A 20,042-nucleotide genomic window follows, 5' to 3' on the forward strand; every position below is an offset into this window, starting at 1 on the left:
GCCTTCTGTCATTTTTTTATCTCAACCCCAGAGTTTTCCCTAATTGGATGCTCATCTCTCTTAGGCTCCTTTGTCTTTTGAATGTGTTGCTAATGTTGTTTGGACTGATAGCATCGTTTTCAAATGAGGGAAGTGCAGAAGGGCAGAGTGTCCAGGACTACCATTGATCACGCACTTAGTAAACTGGAGTGCTTCTGAGCCAGGAGGCAGGATCTCCCGTTTACCCTCTTTCCAAAGCCTCCCTAGGGCTATGACTGAGCCATATAGTAGGGTACCACAAGGAAGCTGAAGTCAGATGACGTGACTCTCCTGAAAGTATTAACTGGTGTCATAATCACACATCAAAGACTTTAACCAAATAGCTTCTATAGATGTGGGCATTAGTTTCATTAAAAAACCAACAACAAAAACCTTGCCTACTTATCAAGTTATTTTTTCCAAGGATGTTATATGTTCCATGGCTTCTCATAAAGAAGTAGTTTTGATTTTGTTTGGGAGTCATTTTCCTTAATTAAGAGTGACAGCAAAGCCAGGTCCCTAGGGGATTCCTACTCTTCTGAAGACTGTAGTGGGAGTTATCAGATGGGACCAGATTCAAAGCAGTGTTCACATCTGACAGTGCACTGCACATGTTAACATATGTAAAAGGCAACATGGCCACATAACGGTGCATGGCAGCCTCCAGAATATCAAATAAAAGCTCAGCAGATCCATCACTTCTGGGGATTGACAGGAAAGGAGCCACCTGCTGTAGCAACAGCTTCAAGCATCACTGAAAGTGAATGTGGAAGCAATAGGCCTCTTCCAGAAGGGCTGGCTCATTCCCTTATACAGAGGAAGGCTTAGGTGACCAGAGCACAGTTGTTAGCTGGTGAATGTCGTGCCAGGGTAGAAGGGCTGTTGCAAGGCTGTAGAAGGATTTTCCCTTGACCTTAGCTGGTGCTTACCAACCAGAAGGAGACCAATTCTGTTGCAGGGGGAAAAAATAATTTCCCTTCTGTTTCTTTCAAAGGCAAAGATTATTTACATAGACTGAAATGTTAATTTCTCTCAGAAATCAAAGCCATGGGCAGACTGTTAAGCAAAATCCATGTGTGTGATTAATGTTGGATGCCCTCTTGTTCTGGTAGAGCCGTGTTCTCCCAGGAAACATATGGAACACATTCATGCTTATATTACATATATCTGTGTTCACAAGCAGACAGACAGATGTTTGACTTTGGGTGCAATGGATTGTCAAATTTCTCTTTACAACAGAGTCAGAAGAGGAAATGCTGCTGAGAGCAGAGTGTTGTACAAGAGGATGAATGACTGAGAGCCTGACTGGTGATGCAAAATGTGACTAGATAGGTCATGGGCCCTAGAAGAAACCTACCGCTATTATTTGGCTAAAGAAACATAATAGTGTGACTGCCAATGTCATATTGCTATACTCCTAGATCAGGGCCTTGCTCAACCCTCGTTGCTTCTTGTTGGAGAAGGTAAGTAACACAGAGAGGCACATCTGACCAGTTTATGAGAATGAGAGACATGGGAGTGCTCAGCTCTAAATAGATGTATTTTATTTTATTTTATTTTATTTTATTTTTTACACCCTCTCTCAAAGGCTCAGGGATCCCTGCAGAAGTAGAGAGATTGTAAGAGCCAGAGGTTGTGGATGACACCCCCCCCCCCCAAAGTGTTTCCTAGACATGGTTGCGCTGATGCATATATGCATATGCATGAGGGAAGGAGAGGATTTAAGAAGAGTTGGGGAAAGGAATAAAATATGAATGACATATACTGTATGAAATTCTTAACAACAACAATAGCTACAAAAGTAACCTGGAGAATGGCACTTGCAGAACTGGAAAGAAAGCTGGATGGAAGCTAGGGGAGGGGAGGGACAAGTCTTAGAAGTGGGATTGCACTGTTAGTCACATGACCCGCTCTAGGCTCTTTTGCTTTGGTCTCAGCATCTACTAGGGATGGAGAATGGGTGTAGAACAACTACTCTCCTTGTTAACTCATGAGCTTGCGCATGTGGACAGAGGGTACTCTTTCTTGCCAGTATCCCCCAAACACACTTACTTCCATTCCTAAGGACAGTGGAATTCTGGGATTATATGGGGTATTTGGTCTCAGTTTTCTTGAGAAGCCTCCACACATGTTCAAAGCTATTTTCCAACATGGCTACACCAATTTGCACCAGCCCCAGCTCTGGGTAGGGTGCCCCCATCTCCCAGTTTTTAAGTATACCTGCCAGTCAATTGACTGTTCTCTATTGAGATGTCCAAATCCTTTACCCAATTTCTTAAATTGTATTTATTTTATCATCATTGAGTAATTTGAGTTTTTTTTATATATTTTAAGCAACAGTCCCTTATCTATGTATACTTTTGCAAATCCTTTCTTACAGTCTATGGATTTCTCACTTGGTCAGTTGTTTTCTGTGCTGTGATTTAGATTGATGTGGTCTCCCATTTGTTCATTTTTATTTTTAATTTTTTGCCTAAACTTTGGGGTTCATATCCAATAAATCACCATCCTGAGTAATGACATAAAGTTTTCCTTTGCACTTTTATACCTTCAGTTCTCTTGTTTAGCTTTTTATATAATTTTCAAGTTAGTTCTTACATAGGAGTTGAATAATCATCTGAGTCCACTCTCATGTCTTCACTGAAATAAAAAGCTGAACCTAATCTCACTTCCCGTCACAGTTCAAATTTCATCTCCCACCATTCTCTGACCCCTTCTCTCTTCTCCAGCCATGCCGCCTCTGTTGGGTTCCTAGACTATCTTTTTGCTTCAAGAAATGTGTACTTGGTTTTTCCCTCCTCCCATGGTACTCTGCTCTAGGTAACCAACTTGCTCACTTTCACTTCCTTGAGGTCTTCTTGTTCTGTATGTAAAATGTAACCCCTCCTCTAAAAGCTCAGGGGTTTGAAACTACCTTTTACATAGCAGCTACGTGTCACTGGGTAAACATGAAGGTGCTGTAGTTCTCCTGCCTCTTAAATGGCCATAAGAACTATGCTAGCTTGACTATGGGATTTCCATGTCTGTGGGTCAAAGGGATGGAACCCTGGTGAGTTTCTTATGGTTCGATCTAATAACTCCTTTACTGAGATGGGATAATGCACTTTCAATGTATTGTGCGGCTTCAAAATTGTAAGCTACTTACACTGCCAGAGAAACTCACCAGGGGTTCACACAGAACCCTCTAAAACCTGGCTCCCATTGCCTGCCTACCCTCGTGTTTCATATTCTGCACTTACCCAACATTCAGAGGGTGAAGAACTTGCTACAGTCTCCTGAATCCATCTGGTCTCCACATTCCTTCACATTAGATTATACTGATGTTTCTTTCTGGATCTCTCCCTACCCTACCCTAGTCCTTAGGACCTAGTACAATAGTCCCCTTTGTTTACTCCTGTGTGATCCTCATTCTGCCCAAGTCTGTCTTACCTTCCGCTGTGTAATTTTGGAGTTTTAATGACACTCCCTGCATACATTACAATGATTGATTTTCATAACTGACTCCTTTACAACATTTGACTTTTTTTCTAATACATAGGTATTTTATTCATGTCTGTCTTTAACATCTTGCACACTTTGGTACTGAATAGCTTTTTTACAAATTTTGGGTGGATACATACAAGTGTCTGACAAGCTGAGAATATGGAAACCTGTTTTCACACACCTTTCCTATGCCAGAGCCTGAGGGAAAGGGAAAGATTAAGAAAACATGCAAGCCACTGAGGTATAGGGACACACACACACACACACACACACACACACACACACACACACACACACACACTTTAGAAACCAAGTTAAAATTGGAGTATAATGGGGCAGAGAAAGGAAGCAGCACGGAAAAGCAGAGACCCTGAGGAGAATTGCATCCAAGTGGATGGCTGCTTGCCTTTGGCCTCTTTATGGTTTCTGATGGTGTGGCTGGCTTTTGTCCCATGGAGGAGTGCAGGAAGCAGTTTCCTGCTGGAGGGTGAACCAAAGGCCAGCGGGTCTCTACCCTGATTCCAAGTGATGTGCGGCAGAAGCCTGAGGGTGGGAGGCAGCTTCTAACAGCTGTCAGTTTGGAGGCCCTGGGGCTACTCTGGCTTAGGAAGAGAATTACAAATGATGTTTAATTAAAATGAAATAATGGAAGGGCATTCCTCTGCACAGTGGCACCTCCTGGACCGACATCAATGACCGTGGATCTGTAGACACTCCAGGCTGATGAGCCAGTGCTCAGAGTGAATCTGGGAAGCCCTGCAGGGGTTTGTTGAAAGGACACGTGACTTGGGTCCCTTCTCAACAGATTGATGACCTTCTATCTTGCAATGAGAAGCACTGGTCTGGAAGGAAAACAGCTTAATTGATAGCTTCATTTTCCTTTAATCCATAGGAATGAAGTGGAATGATAATTATAGGAGAGATGAGTTCAGGGGTGCTAATATCCTGTTCAGTTGGTGTTTTTAATCCGTGGATGTGCTCATGGCCGCAGAATGTAGGTTCAGATCCTAACCAGGATATCTCATGTGTCCACCACTTTTTCTGACATCTGGTTTAGCACATTGAAGATGGACAGTGTATAGTGAATTGTGATGCTAAGACTGGATTTTTAAGAGAAAAAACTGGTTAAGGAAAGAGAAATTCACCAGGACTCACTTGTTGGGATGTACTGTGGATAAGCAGAGTGAAAAAGACAAGATCCGCTGTATCTTTATCTTGCAGATTTCTGTGGAACACAAGATCCTTTGATTTTGCACTATGGCCCATAGAATGTGGGTATGAGAATGGTTTTATAGTATTCTAGGGGCCAAGGAAGCTAGAAACCAGACAGCTAAATACATGGGGTTTTGAAGTGAGAATCTTTGTTTATATGCCCTGTCCCTGATGCATGCTAAGCAAATAATACAGGATGCTTCTGTGCTCCTGTTTTTCTTTATAGGATGGGAATAGTAATGATGTCTAGGTCTTCAGATTTAAAAAGTGAATCTGTAAAGGGTCTGTATTTGATACTTGATGAGGAGTTAATTTGAAAGCACTGGGCTTGATTTCCATAGGAAAAAAAATTTGCTGTGTGTGAGCACATGAGAGAGAGAGAGAGAGAGAGAGAGAGAGAGAGAGAGAGAGAGAGAGAGAGAGAGAGAGAGAGAGAACCATTTCTTATGAATAGGTCCCCGAAAATCTTTGCATAATGATGGAGAAGAGATAAACTGGGACTCACTATGCTTTCTTCTGAGACCACGATTCAGCACGATTTCCTGGCCATTGGGAAGATAACTGAAAGAGTATTGGAATTTTCCTCCACTAGAGACCTGCCAGCTTAGTTAAGATATGCTTAGCCTTCTCTGAGACTCACAGCAGGAATTTCCTTAATTTCTTCTAATCTTCACAGTTTGTGAACAACCTGAGTACTGAATTTACCCAGGTATCTTTCAGTTCTCCATCTCAGGAGGAGGGAGGGTGTTTTTGCTCTTCACTGACAAGACATGGCACCAAGTGTGTAGGAGGCTGGGAGACTGTAAGGGACCATGTCCTTGGGATTTGAGTTAGAATCTAGTTATACTGTGGAAATCTTAGCCCTTGATTACTTCTGAGGTTGCCCACTAAAGAGAGACCCACACAACCTGCCTACAGCTAATGTCCTTTTCTAAGGAACAGAGATGTGTCCAGCAGCCTATGAGCCACACAAAACCCAGGATAACTATGAATGTGGCTCAACACAAAGCCTTTACATTTTACTTAAAATATAGGACTTTTATTTTAGGGACTTTATTTTGTTCTTGCTGTTGTTTGGTTTTGTTTTATTGATAACCTGATGGCCTAGTTACTCCAGGGTGTTGGGAGATCAAGAAGCTGGGCATCCCTGGAAGGATGCTCAACCTTTGACTTCTGAAATAAAACATCCCTCCCAATTTGAGCTTGATATTTCTGGATCCCTTTGGATTTGTACATTAACCAGGTTTTCTGATGTTGCTCCAATCTAATGGACACTGAAGACAAACGGTGGGAAGAAGGATGTTTAGACAGTGCCACGTATCCATTCCTAAAACAGCTGCCATGAAGAGGAGCAGAATGAACAGGCAAGGGGAGGGAACTTGCCTGCATTAAAGGAACTGACGGGAGTTGTTGGTTACCAGTAGCTCAAACATTAGCCGTAGCTCAGAAAGGTCTCCCTACTCACTCTCAAACCCCATGAAAAAGAATCAAGGCTATCAATAGACTCATGAGATATTATTATTTATTGGAGTGACCTTTGTTGCTAAGTAACAGCATGACGTTCAGACCATATTAAAAATTATAATTGGCATGAGCTTAAAATATTGTGTGCGGGTATCATAGATATTAAGCCTCATGGAGGGGATATAAATTAGTCAGAAAGGTTCATGGGGTGGGGTCAGTGCAATTGTCAGATAATGCTGAACCAAGTCAAATTAATTTCTAATAATGTGTGGAAAGTGGGCAGCTGAGAACCAGTAAGCTCTGGAAACTGCAGGAGCTGCGAAGCTTGGGTGTCAGGTTGGAAATATGGATGCTCACCCATGCCAAAAAGCATTAAGGTTGGGAGTTGGAATTCAAGGAGTGACATTTCCTAGGTTCAGACGCAATCTAGTTACAAGTCCTATTTTCTTGACTGGGCAGAAAATTAAGTAATGACAGTGGGCTAGAGAGGATCTGCTACCCCAGGCTGCCTGGTTAAATGTTATCACTGAATTTTAACCAGGGCTAGAATACATCCCAGTGTCAGCAACAGGTTAAGTCTTGAACTGATCATTAAGAAAGACCAATTCCTTCTCAGCAGGCTGAAAATCTAAATAAGCTAGGTAGGCAGAACCCCAGGTAAATTAAGATACATCTTATCCTTTCACCCACTGTGAAATGGAATCTTAATGTACAGTAGCCCTTGCAAGGTGATAAGGAAACTCTGGCAGTGGAATCAGACTGGAAGGGGTAGCCACAGGAAGCCTGGAGGAGATCCACTTTGAAGTAACTTGCTGCCTTGTCCGTTATTACTCACTTATTTATTTTCCTTGTTGTCGCCCAATACCAGATATAAATGATCTTGAAGGAAGCAAAGCTTGTTCTGTCTTGCACATGCTCAACTGGCCAGGAAGAACGATGCTGCAACAGGATCCTTCTGCACACGTTTATTGGGAGATCATTGATTGCATAGGCGAAAGAACAACCCCGAACAAGGAAAATGATGCTGCTTATATACCCCTCCATGTGACGTGTCAGCTCCTGATTAGCTGCTCACTCATCACCCCACTACTACGCCCCGGGATGGGCAGTGACTTGGCATGAATTTACTCTTGCACCTGCGCACATTACTTGTTTACCAGTTAGGCACAGCGGAGCCTCATGATGGCAATTGCTCACGGCTCCCCACAGTTCTGGCCTATGGGTCCATTGCTTTGGAACTGAGGGGAGGCAGAAACATCATGTGATGACGCTTTATGGTGATCAGGAAAGGCAGCACATCATGGACAGGAAGTCCTTCACAGAGCATCTCACTCAGAGTGAACCACTTCCTCCATATTGCCTCAATTCCTGAAGTTCCCATACCTTCCAAAATAGTGCCACCAGCTGGGGACCATGTCTTGAACCAATGAGCCTGTGGGGATTATTTAATATTCAAAGCCACAGCATATTCTATGGAATATAGATTCAATAAGGACAGAAACCAGATTGGCTAGTTTGATATCATGTACTCCTGAAATGAAGAGAGAAATTGACTTTGGAGACTGGAACTCTCTGTGTGGTTTACATCTTATCTTTTGCTAGTCTGTCCATGGCGACTGGAGGCAGTTGAATTGGATTCTATTCTCTAATTGTGCTGAATAACGAATCTGAGTAGAGACTCATTTAGATCCATCCCTGGAGCATTCTAGGAACCTCCAACCTTGCTACATAGACATGGACTGTGGGATTGGAGAGTTCAGGAAGAGTTACCTTTTCCTCCTGAGCAGAAACTGAATACTCACTAATTTCTATGCTCTTCTCTTGGGCATATATGATCAGAACACACATTCTATCATTAGAGTACTGGTACCCAACTCACATGTGGAGGGTATCAGCACAGTAGTAGATGCTATGAGATTTTGAGCAACATGAAAAATCTATGGGAGACACCATCATTAAGCACAAATAAGTATTGGTTGATTTTCTATTTTGTGGCTTCCTCAAATAACCATAGCCTATCTCTCTGCCTTATTAGTAAGCTCCAAGAAACCAATCTTCACCCATATTCTACCCTAACATTTATTTAGCTGTTTGATCTTGGGCAAGTTACTTAAGTTCCCTGGGACTTGACCTCTTCCTGCTTAAAGCAGGGATCAGAACTTTCATGTAGTCAGAGCTTGCTAAGCCTTTTCTGTATCTCACTTGACAGACTGCTTGCCTAGAACACATGGGTCCATGACCTTAGCTTATTGAAAGAGGGCTTGTGTAGCATTCACAGGATTCTATTTTAAATCCTTACTACCAAATGCACCACCACCAGCAGCAGCAGCACCATAAATACCACCCTTCCTCCCCCTACCATCCCATTGCCTCCCCAATTGTCATCACCACCATCCCTCTGTCACCACTAGCATTGGCACCACTCCCACCATCCCTAGCACCCCATAAAACCAGGTATGGTGGAGCCTGGCAATGATCTCAGCAATTTAGGGATTAAGGCAGAAGGATCAGAAATTCAAAGTCATCCTGAGCTACATATAAAGTTTGAGATAGCCTAGGCTACGTAAGACCCCCATCTCAACAAAACAAAACACCCTTCTTCCCAAGAAACCTCATAAGCCTTTTCTGTATTATAACCCTGAGATCAGTGAACTCAGACTTCTGAGTTTGTGATTGGAGTGTCAGGAGTATTCTCTTCTGGTCCTGGCATGTAAAGAGCGCCCGCATGTAAAGAGCTTGGAAAACATCTGCTGGAGTAGATAGAATTCTTCAGAGCTCTGACGGTCATCCAGAGTCTGTTTCTTATAGGTCAGCATTGCTGAGTGTACAGAGCTGCTGTTAGGGAAATGGCTCAGACATTTAAGTCAGAAGGAGCCAATGTGTTTGCCATTTTGAGTTCTTTCTCCTTCCTCTCTTCTACTCTTCTGCTTCAAGATGCTCAGGTATGTGGTTTACCTCAATTGCTCTTTATCCACTTACAGTTTGAGTCTGTTCTAGGTTAGATCTTGAATGTCCCCCAAAGATCCAATGTTAAAGGTCAAGCTGGTACTGTTGGGAGAAAGTGGCATGCTTAAGAAGAGGGCCATAGTTGAAGCCTACTAGATCTTTGGGAGGAGGTCGTTAAAGGAAATTATAGGATCCTGATGCCTTTCTCTTCTGTCTTTTGCTCTCAGGCCATGGTGAGGTCTACTGCAGGCTTCCTCATCGAGGTCCACAGGTTCAAATCAACAGAGACAACTAATGAACCAAAGTTCCAAAATTGTGAGCAAAACAAACAATTGAGCTTTCCAAATTGGTTTTCTCAAGCATTTGATATAGTAACTGGCTAAGAGAAGGAGCAAGGTGACAGGTATACTTGTTTCCCCAGGTCACTGTCTGCCTTGAAAGATTGTCTCAGAACTCGAGTGCTCCTTTCTTACATTTTGTTCCTGCCGTGTTCTGGCATCTATTTAGAATAAAATGCAACTGTAACATTGATAATTCCAGAGTACCAATGTACCACTTATGTCCTTTCTAAATCTGTGTCTCACTTTTAGAAATAGCAACTCTTAAGGTTTGGGGATGTAGCTTATTGAGAGAGGGCTTGCATAGATAGTATTCACAGGATTCTATTTTAAATCCTTAGTACTAAACGACCACCACCACCACCACCACCACCAGCACCATAAATACCACCCTTCCTCCCCCTACCATCCCATTGCATCCCCAATCGCCATCACCATCACCACCACCATCCCTCTGCCACCACTAGCATCGGCACCACCCCCACCCCACCATCTCTACCAGCAGCACTATCTCCTTGCTACCCTTTCCCCCATCTCCACCTCCACCATTCCCACTATCCCCACTATCCCCTGGCCACCCTCTCCTCCACCCTCACCCCTAGCAACCCCCTCCCCCCATCAGTATTACCTCTTTACTTAAAATTATTCTATTCTGAATTTTCTGAGTTCCTGCTCAGATCCTCATCATGGTCACTTGTGAATACAACCGTGTATTTAGCCATCTTCACATGCGTGACTGACCATCTTTCCTAATGAGTTTCTATAAGCCTGTTGAAAGAGTGGGGTCCTTAGTTGTATAACCTTTATAGTAATGCTAATGATAATACCCAAGAAACAGGTTTGCTGGGAGGATAAAGATGGTGCTATATGACCATTCTTCACAACCCATAAATTTCTGTACACATATAGGGCACAGGTTATTATAGCTCTCCACTTGAGTGGAGGGAACCTCCAGCAGCTCTCATTTCATGCCAGGATGAAATTTTATGTCTACCTCTAAAATGTCTGGAAAGCCCAGAGGTAGCTATAGCCAACAGGTTCCCTCTTATTAGAGTCCTTGCATTATTGATGCCACTGCTGTGACAAGAGGCGACCCTCAGAAGCTGCGTGCTGTCCATATACCTGCAATATTATTCCTTCATGAAAATGAACCAAGAGATGGGGGTTATGGAGTCTCTTGGGTGGCAAATGCTAACAAATGGCTTGCCAGGCCGAAGTAAAAATTTTAAGCTAAAATGAACATATCCTTTGACTTCTCTGGTTGCTTTGGTCCATTGCATTCTAAAAGATCTGTTTTTTTTGGGGGGGGGTATAGAATCCATTCAAATATATAAGGTAAAATTGCTTTATTGGCTTATTGTCTGAAATTTTGGCAGAGCATAGACATGTTTCAGCATTTATGACCCTTTGAGTGATTTCCAGCTTTGTTCCAGGAAAACTACAATAAATCTTGTGGAAGCCACAATACCAGTCTGCATGAGGCCGGCTGCTGCAGAGGTCACGTGGGGTCTCTAGCTCCTTTGGCTCATCTTTTTGACTGAGGGTGAGTGTAATGTTTACCACAAGAAGCCTCTTGCTTCCATTTGTGAAACTGTCTGAGAAGCACAGGGCTTGCACGGGGAGGGAGTGAGGGTACACTCCAGCTGTGCTCTATCAGCTCCAGGAACACATCTGGGAAAGTAGGTATGCAAGGCCTGCCTGAGTGGGTAGAGAGGGATCGTGACTTGCTTTTGTCTTAGATGTGATGCTGTTGGGCTGTGTGGTGGCCCATGGGGAAGACTGCCACCCTCATAGTCTGAGTCAATGCCATTAGATCTCATCCTTACACCATATTAATTTCTCCATGACAGCACAGGAACGTGAACCTTTATCAGGTCTAAGATAGCTGAGAGAACCAGGAACAACTGTCTCCCTCCACCACTTCTTTCTGAGTGTCTTGAAGAGTTGGAGAGGCAACTTAGTCATTAAAGGGTAAGTCACACATCTAAACATCCAAAGTTCAGTTCCCAAGAGCATTGCAGGGCACGGTTTCAGCCTGACTCTGTAACTGCCCTCAGCTGGTTTGATTTCGCTGTCCTAATTTTTGCCTGGATGGGTCCTATGCAACAGGGACTGGTTAACTTTGGCCTTCGCTCTGTGACTGAGCCAGTCTGTGACTCTCACTGAAGTGATGGCTAACAGCATTGGGTCAGGATTCCCTGTGTTATCAAACCTTATTTTGTATGGTCATCTCTCCTTAGCCCCAACTAGCACTTTCCTCCTACTAAATGAACTAGATTTTGATTATTTTGTTCTCCCATCCTCATAAAAAGGCTAATTCATCCTTGTTAATTTTGTCCACCATGGCAGCCCTGTCCCCAGTCTTCACAGCTGTGGCCATTGACTGTCCTGTCCTCAAGCTGTGGGCTCCTGCCTGCTACTTTCTCTTCAGTGCATTCCACCCTTTAATGCTTTCTTCTTGCTCATGTCTGATGAACTGAATTGATCACTCATAAGGCATTGATTTGCCTCTTTGGTGATACGGCATGGCACCAACTCTTTCCTCATTGTCTGGGATGCCCCTGTGGGCCTTGGTATATACTAGGATATCAATGTAGACACTTTTCTTTGCCTGAATTATTTTGGCAGCTAACTAACTTTGCTCCCACCCCACAGCCCCTAGTCCTTGTTTATCTTTGTCTCTCTAGTCTTGTCCTCCTTCTCAGATTTTCCTGGAAAGGGTTCTGCAGCTGAGTACCCATCTAGATTCATAGGACCATCTTAAGGACAGGAAAGCTGTTATAACTGGTATTTGTCCTACCAGACTGTGGGTGTTACAAGCCCAGCATGTAACCTGAGTTTAGCACAGGGCCTGGCATGTGATAGATACATAATAGACTAATGTAAAGGAAAAGAAAACAATAAAGAAACAGGGACTGAAGAACAGAGGAAAGACATAGTTGAAGGGATTTAGCAGGCTATAGTCTGACAAATTTGATGCTGGCAGGCTTTGCCTTTCCCCTGTCCATCTCCCTTGTAAACTATAGATTATGTCCCTAAAGCTAGCCATCAAGGACTATTCCCCTATTTGGCCACTTCCTCCTCCTGAGGCTGACTACCAAGGTCCATCAAAATATTGAAGTCTAGTAATCAAAAGCCCCCTTTGGTTCTCTTAATTAACATGGCCAAGCAAAACATCCCACTGTATTCTAGCCCGTTCTAACACAGACCTCCTTCTTTTTCCTCTTGTGGGAGAGGACCTTCAAAGTCATTTGGCCTAGGATTTTCCTGATCCCTCCATTTGTTAGAATGTCCTAGGAGGTTTTCTGAAATCGATTTCCAGGTCCACCATAACATTGGTCAATAGGTCTATGGAGACTCTGACTTGGTAAGCTTATGATGGTAGGAACAGCTTGATTTCATCAAGTAGGTATTTGGGGATTCAGATACTCAGGATTAGCAACCATTGACCTCAGAGTCCAAACCCCAGTTATACTTACTTTCTCATTACAGTAGCTCTGAATACTGTGTAACAGGAGCTGTCCATATAAGATGTTTTCCCTTTTAAAAAGGTTACACTTTTTAGTTTCATGTCACATTTATTTGTCTTTTGCTTGTTTATTTGAGACAGAGATTTTTACTTTATATCCCAGACTAGCCTACATTCACCATGATTATCTCAGACTTTCTAGCTTCCTCAGAGTACAGGAATTTTAATGCTCTTTTTACAAGGCTGCTCTGCTAAGGGATCACATCCAAAGATACAAACCAGCCAGAACAAAGACACACCCTGAATTACAGTATAATCTTGCTAGAATATAGACACACCCTTAGCACACTCCTTAAATCCCTAACAATAAAGGTAAGGTTGGTTTGTAGAAGGAAGCAGTCATGTTTGAAAGTGACAGCCAATTGAGGGGCAGACAAAGTGAAGAATCAGAGAAAGATTTGACAGAATGGGTCAGAGATAGGATACACCCAACTCACATGAGAACAGCAGAGCAAGGAGAGGCTACTTGAGGGCAGCAAAAGATAAAGAAGTAGTGGTGGTGTATGGTGTGTGGTGTGTGGTGTGTGGTGTGTGGTGTGTGGTGTGTGGTGTGTGGTGTGTGGTGTTAGTATATGGCAGTTTTACCAGGACAGTTTTACAGAGACAGGTAACTGAGAGAGCAAACTAGACACAGGTGAAGTCAGAACTAGCCAGAGAATGAGAATGAGCCAGAAGTTAGAACATATTGCCAAAGTTAGTATGAGGCCAAGCAGACTAATTCAAACAGAAGCTGAGAAAAACCAGACAGAACCAATCATCTTGGAAGATTAGATTGTATAGAAGATAGAAGCATCCAGAGATAGAACAGAGAAGGAAATAATCTAGGCTCAGCCTAAGCTGTGTGTTTGCACTGTTTGGATGTGACTCTCATTTCATCACTTCATCTGAGGAAGTTAAAGCAAGATTTACACTCAGTCTGCCACATGCTGGGATCACAGGCATGTGCCACCACACCTGGCTTTCATGCTACACCTAACTTTTACTTTTCTATTACATCTGTATTTATTTGTTTTAGTTGTGTGTATGTGTGTGTGCGTGTGCACCACGTCACATGTAGGCCAGAGGACATCTTGGAGTTAATTCTCTCTTTTCACCAAATGGGTCCTGAGGCTCTAACTCAGGCCATAAGGCTTGGTGGCAATTGCCTTTACCTGTCAAGTCCACATTTTGTTTTTCAAAGGGCTCACATATCTTGTATCTCATTTCTGGTTATGAAGAACCCATTAAGGCAGTGGATTGTGTAAAATAACTAGCTGTGTTATTTTAGGAGATGTGGGGGGATAAGTGGCAAGATAGCCAACAAGGATTCACTAAAGTTCCCACAGAAATACCACTAGTTCCACAGTCCTGATGCTTCTTGTGGTCTCCTCTGGGAGATGCACATATTTAATTCTAGAATGCCACACACCTTATTTCAAATCTTATAATATTTAATTTCTGCACTAAACATTTGCAATTAGCCTTAAAAATGATTGACGGTCTCTTCTCATTTTTAAAAAGGCTGCTATACAGATACATAAAGGTAAGAAGCTGTTAGGAGAAATTTTATGGCAGGTGGTTCTTGGCAGCAATCGGTTTTCTTTTATGGCAGTCTGGAAATTTTCCTGGGTAATAACTTTCTTTTCTTTTAACAGGCATAAAATAAAGAGGTTCTAGATAGTTGGATCATTATCAAATGATTTTCCAAAGACAACTATAAATTGTCAATACCATTCAGGCAAAACTAAGACGTGCTCAACATCTGGAAATCCAATGGATAAATAAAGCTTTGACTTTTCCCTTTCTTGTTGGTTATGATAGCTGGCTCCCTGAAATGTAATTCCTTAAAGAGGCACTTAGTGTGGCGAGCTGGGAGGAAAAAATGTTCATGCAACTTCTCCAAGTAGTAAGAATTCTCTTGTGAACAGAGACAGTTATATTTGCTTTCATTCACCACAGGTTAAGCTGAAGAGGCAGAATGTTGCCATTCTGAAAATAATCATACGGAAAAATCTGACTGAAAACAAAGCATTGTACTCACGTCTATAAATTAGCTCAACCAATAGTTTGTACCTTTTGCTGTGTGAATGAATATCTGCTAGGCTTATCATTGTAAGAATGTCACTATCAAAATCATATATATATATATATATATATATATATATATATTTATGCACACATACATATACATATATACACATGCACACATATATGACATATTATATACACAATGCATTATATACAACATATATAATATATCATATATATGTGTGTATGTATATGTGTATATACATATGGTTATCCAGTTCAATTTCCTGCACTTATATCCATATCCTCATCCCCTAGCCTTTCAGATTCCTCTGGTTCCAAATCTCCTGATATCTTCCTGACCTCCACCTCCATTCTGACAAGTTCTACCATTCCCGTCCATGGTTACACTCTCAGAGTCAGCGTGCGCGCGCATGCGCGCGCGCGGCGTGTGTGTGTGTGTGTGTGTGTGTGTGTGTGTGTGTGTATGTGAGAGAGAGGGGGGGGGAGTGGCGTGGAGGGAGAGAGAAGAGGGAGAGAGACTTTAAGGCCAATGTAAGCTGTACAGTGAGTTCTGGGATATACTGGACCATATATAGTAAGAATATATTAGGAAGTAAAAAACCAAAGAGACAAATAAAAATAAAAATAAACTATTATTACTGCTTTACTGATTTTCCTTTATTGCATTGTTTATTCCACTCTGTGCTTTACAAACTATTAGCTCAGTCAATTCTTTATATTCGAGTTGATAATCTTTATTTTTAAGTTATGTGCATGCATACATATCTATGTGAGGATATGAGTGAGGGTCCCATGGAAGCCAGAAGAGAGCATCAGATCTGCAGATGCAATTAAAGTTACATGTAGGTGTGAGCTGCCTGTAGTCAGCATGGAGAACTAGATTGCAAGGACAGCAAGGGCTCTTTACAACTGATGCCCACATGATTATTTATTTCATTTCCTCAAATGGAGGTAAAGTAACTTCTCCAAGGCTACAAAGGCAGGAAGCAATGGTCCTGGAATTTAAACCTGTCAGCCTGGCTCCAAATCCTTGCTGCATGAATTAATGAGCTAGTGCTCTGATACAGCAACTGTCCATGAACCTCACTTACCTCTGAGGACCTCTCTGAGAAGGAAGCACTGGTGTTGAGCCTGAGAGTGAAGCCATGGACGGGAGTGGGAGAACTCGCCAGAATGTGAAGATAGAGGTCAGGAAGGCAGCAGGAGATCTGGAACCAGAAGGAACTTGAAAGGCTTCCATGTATAGAGTTTATAGGCAAGAGGATGAGGGCACGGATGTTGGTGTAGGAAGCTGGACTGGATAACCAGACCTGGCTGCAGGAAAGGTTGAAAGTGGCATCCTGTGGTGAAAAAGGAGATTCTTTTGTGGTGCTGCGGATGAGACCTGAAGCCTTTTGCATGATAGGCAAGTGGCCTATCACTGAGGCTGAGATACTGTGCGCGCGCGCACGTGTGTGTGTGTGTGTGTGTGTGTGTGTGTGTGTGTGTGTGTATGTATGTATGTATGTATGTATGTATGTATGTGTGCACATATGTAGAAGACAAATGTCAATGTCTGGTGCACTCTTCAATCCATCCCTCAATCACACTCTACCTTATTTTTTTGAGACAAGGTCTTTCAATGAACCCAGAGCTATGCTCCCTGGCCAGTGAACTCTAGGGATCTACCTGTTTTTGCCTACCCAGTGTCAGGATTGCAGATCTGCACCAGAGTACCTATCTCTTACATTGGCCCTAGGGATATAAGCTCATGTTCTCAGGCTTGTGAGAACTTGTGAGGCTTTAGTCGCCGAGCCTGTCCCCAGATTTCATGTCCTTTTACTGTCACTTTCAGTCTGAACTACAGCAAGACTATTTTCCCATCATGGCTCACATAGCAGTTGACAATTCAGAAGCTAAGAGTAGGTTGCATGCAGGCAGCAGCTTGCGGCTAGTGGTGACCACAGGCACCACTCAGAGGGCTGGACTCCGGTGTCCATTCCTAGTACTTGTCATCTGGATTCTAACACCCATGAATGCACTGTGATCGGATTCCCTCTTGGACCTCTCCATTCCACGTTTAGTTCCCAGACTTTGCTATTTTCTTTTATTCCTGCTTCTGTCTTCTGTACTTTTTAGTATACAGGAACACATGGACCTTTCTAGAAGCTGAATCAACATGGAAGAGCTCCCTCTAGCCAGGTTTTATAGTGTTCCATGTAGGTCTTTATTTACATGCCAGCCACATAGCCATTCTCTTGACTGTCAGCCTCTTTCTGTTGGACAAGATTATGTTCTTATTAAGTTGCAAGGGGCTGATAGGCTATTTGCTCTCCTAAGACGGTAAGAGGATTTACCTTGTGAAAGAAGAGTTACTTAACTAAAGGGACACAGTGACATTGTCAGGTAAGTGAGGTGACCTCCCTCTACTGGTCATGGGGGACACCTGGGGTGTCATTTTGCCATCTATTGCCTCTCATTTCAGCTCTGATGGGTGATATAGTAATAAGTCCAGACTGCAAAGACGTTTTAGGATCATGACTTATGCTCTTCTGTCTGGGAGTCTCAGAGTCCTGGCTGTAATTAGGCTCCTACAATTGCTGAATTGTTGCATAGAGAATGCTTAGTGGGGCATATGGGAAAGACGGTGATGTAAAGTAGATCGGATACCCTGGCTCTGTTTGCATATGGATGAGAGCCTGGCTTAAGGTGTAGTCCATTTGAACAAATCAGTTCCAGGCTGGGTAGAATATCAACGGGTCACCCTTTGTATGGAAGGAAGAGAACTGAAAGGATCTGAGAGCCAAGAATGCCAAATTTAAGGACTCCTGCAGTCTACCAGGGGTGAACAGTTAGACATTGCTCACCTGGCTTAGGAACTGTACTCTATGTATGTCTGAATGCATATGTTTCATAGTTTTCTATCGTCTCCTGGCAACTCCACCTCCAATATCTCACCTCTCTGTTACTACTTTGATGCATTTGTGCCAGTTTGTGACTGATAAGGGCACAGTTGGCCATAATTCTTTCTGTAATGGGGCATGTCAGATACAGCACCACAGCTCTCCTTGGTAGAGATCTCTAAGGTCAGTTAAATACACAGTTGAGAGAGGCTTAGCAGAAGGGTGTTTTCATCCCAGCATGGACTCAGCCAATAGCTTTCCTGTGGGAAGTTTGACCTCAAGTGGAGGGCAAGGCGACAGTTATTACTACCTCTCCCTTACTTGCATGGTGGCAAAATGCCTCACACCTCACCTGCTGCCATGCCTAACCCATCCTTGGTAGACTGACTTCTATAACACTATCAACCAAAAAACCTCTTCCTTCTTTAAACTGATTTTGTCTGAGTATATTGTGATTTTGTCACAATAAGAGAAGTAACTAATACAGTAATAACCCTTAGAGAAGAGGGTTTTGTTCCCTTCCCCTCTCCCTTCCTCTTCTCTTTATGTTCCATCTCCGTATTGTCTCCTCCCTTCCCACTCAGACCATGACCTTTTCTGTTGAGCGGTGTGAATTTCCTAGTGGGCATTTAGCCTTCATTGTTGGAAGGTACAGCTAGCATTTGTTTTGTAACAAGTAGAAACATTAATCCATGGACAGGGAAGCATCTCCTCCATCACTTAGGGTGAGATCTTATTTGTTAGGTTTCTGAGCACCTCTAGCACAGCTGCCCACCATTTCTGGGTACTAAGCCATCCCTAAAACAGGGGCCCAATCCAAAAGCTATGATGCAATTGCTGCATAATTATTATTGCTCTTAGGTTATGGAATGTCACATTTACATTGATTAGTTTTTTTTCCATCAACTAGGGTCAAAATTTGTAATGTGGACAAAACCTGAGAGGGCTTTGCTCCTGGTTCCCAAGGTGTCAATAATCACAGCAAGCAAGTGGGCAGTGCGGAGCCGAGCAGTTCACACCGTGGAAGACAAGGAAACCGGAAAGAGCTATGCAGGTGCTCAGATCTTTTTCTTCCGTTACAGCCTGTGTTGGTTCCTCTTATGTTGCCATGATAAAAACACTGTGACCATAATCAACTTACAGAGCAAAGAGTTTATTTGGACTCATGGTCCCAGTGGGATAAGAGTTCAGCATGGCAGAGACCCACAGCAGCAAGGAGTAGGTATGGAGGTGGGAACAGGAAGCTGATAGCTCATATCTTCAACCACAAGCATGAACTGGATGTGACGTAAAAGTTGCTATACTCAAAGTCCACCTTCCTTCAGCAAGGACACACCTCCTCATAAACCGCTCCCAATAGGACCTCCACCTGGGTACCAAGTTTTCAATCGTCTGAACCTATGGGGGACATACTAATTCAAACCACTAGCCCCTCTCCCCTTTATTGCATATAAGCCCTCAGTTCAGAAATGATGCCATCTATATGCAGGGCAGGTCTGAGCTGGCGCACGCACACATATACACACACGCACACGCATACGTATACACATACACAGAGATGTAATTTATAATTACCTCAATCTCCTAGTTAATTATAAATCCAGTCAGATTGACCATCAAACAAACCACCACAACATGGTCATTTTTATATTATTATTTTAGCTCAGGACCCTGTGGGCTGCAGCGAGGCACCTCTGCTTAGCTGGTATAGCTGTGGGGCTTTGCTGGTTTGGTTATTCTAAGATGGATTAGCCAAGTTCTTCTCCTTTATGTATCTCTCATATTCCTCATTTTCCAATGGGTTAACATGGGCAAAACCTTTGCATGAAGGTAGCAGAAAGAGCAGCTGGGAACTAAGATATCTAAAAACCCAGTCTTGGAAATGGCATACTGTCACTTCTTACTCTACTGGTCAAAGTAAGTGCCATAGCTGAATGTCACTTGAGTGCAAAGACAGGTGAAGAATTGGAGCCAATAATACCACCTACCATACTATGGTCCATACTATAAGGAACGTATGGTACATTCATTAACTTCATTAACTTTAGTATGTTGTTTTCTTCTTGGCTGGAGTGATAAGAAGTGGAAATATAGACTACAGCTATCCAAGCCAAAGAGAGGTGACCCACAAGGTCAATG

General features: G+C 42.9%; 2 long non-coding RNA genes across 3 annotated transcripts in view; both read left to right on the forward strand.

The window, feature by feature from the left end:
- Gm32622 overlaps positions 1–7,165 on the forward strand; it is a 157,611-nt gene extending 150,446 nt beyond the window's left edge. For both annotated transcript variants that reach the window (XR_865555.3, XR_865557.2), the window contains one exon: positions 7,046–7,165. This is a non-coding gene — a long non-coding RNA (predicted gene, 32622). The remainder of the gene's footprint in view (positions 1–7,045) is intronic.
- Positions 7,166–7,803: 638 nt separating this feature from the next.
- Positions 7,804–19,039, forward strand: Gm32737. Its single transcript, XR_373554.2, has 5 exons — positions 7,804–9,119; positions 9,351–9,438; positions 10,895–11,004; positions 11,312–11,432; positions 18,814–19,039. It is a non-coding gene; the product is annotated as a predicted gene, 32737 (long non-coding RNA).
- Positions 19,040–20,042: the final 1,003 nt, after the last annotated feature.

This window comes from Mus musculus, chromosome 1, assembly GCF_000001635.26.
Source record: "Mus musculus strain C57BL/6J chromosome 1, GRCm38.p6 C57BL/6J".
NCBI lineage: Eukaryota > Metazoa > Chordata > Mammalia > Rodentia > Muridae > Mus > Mus musculus.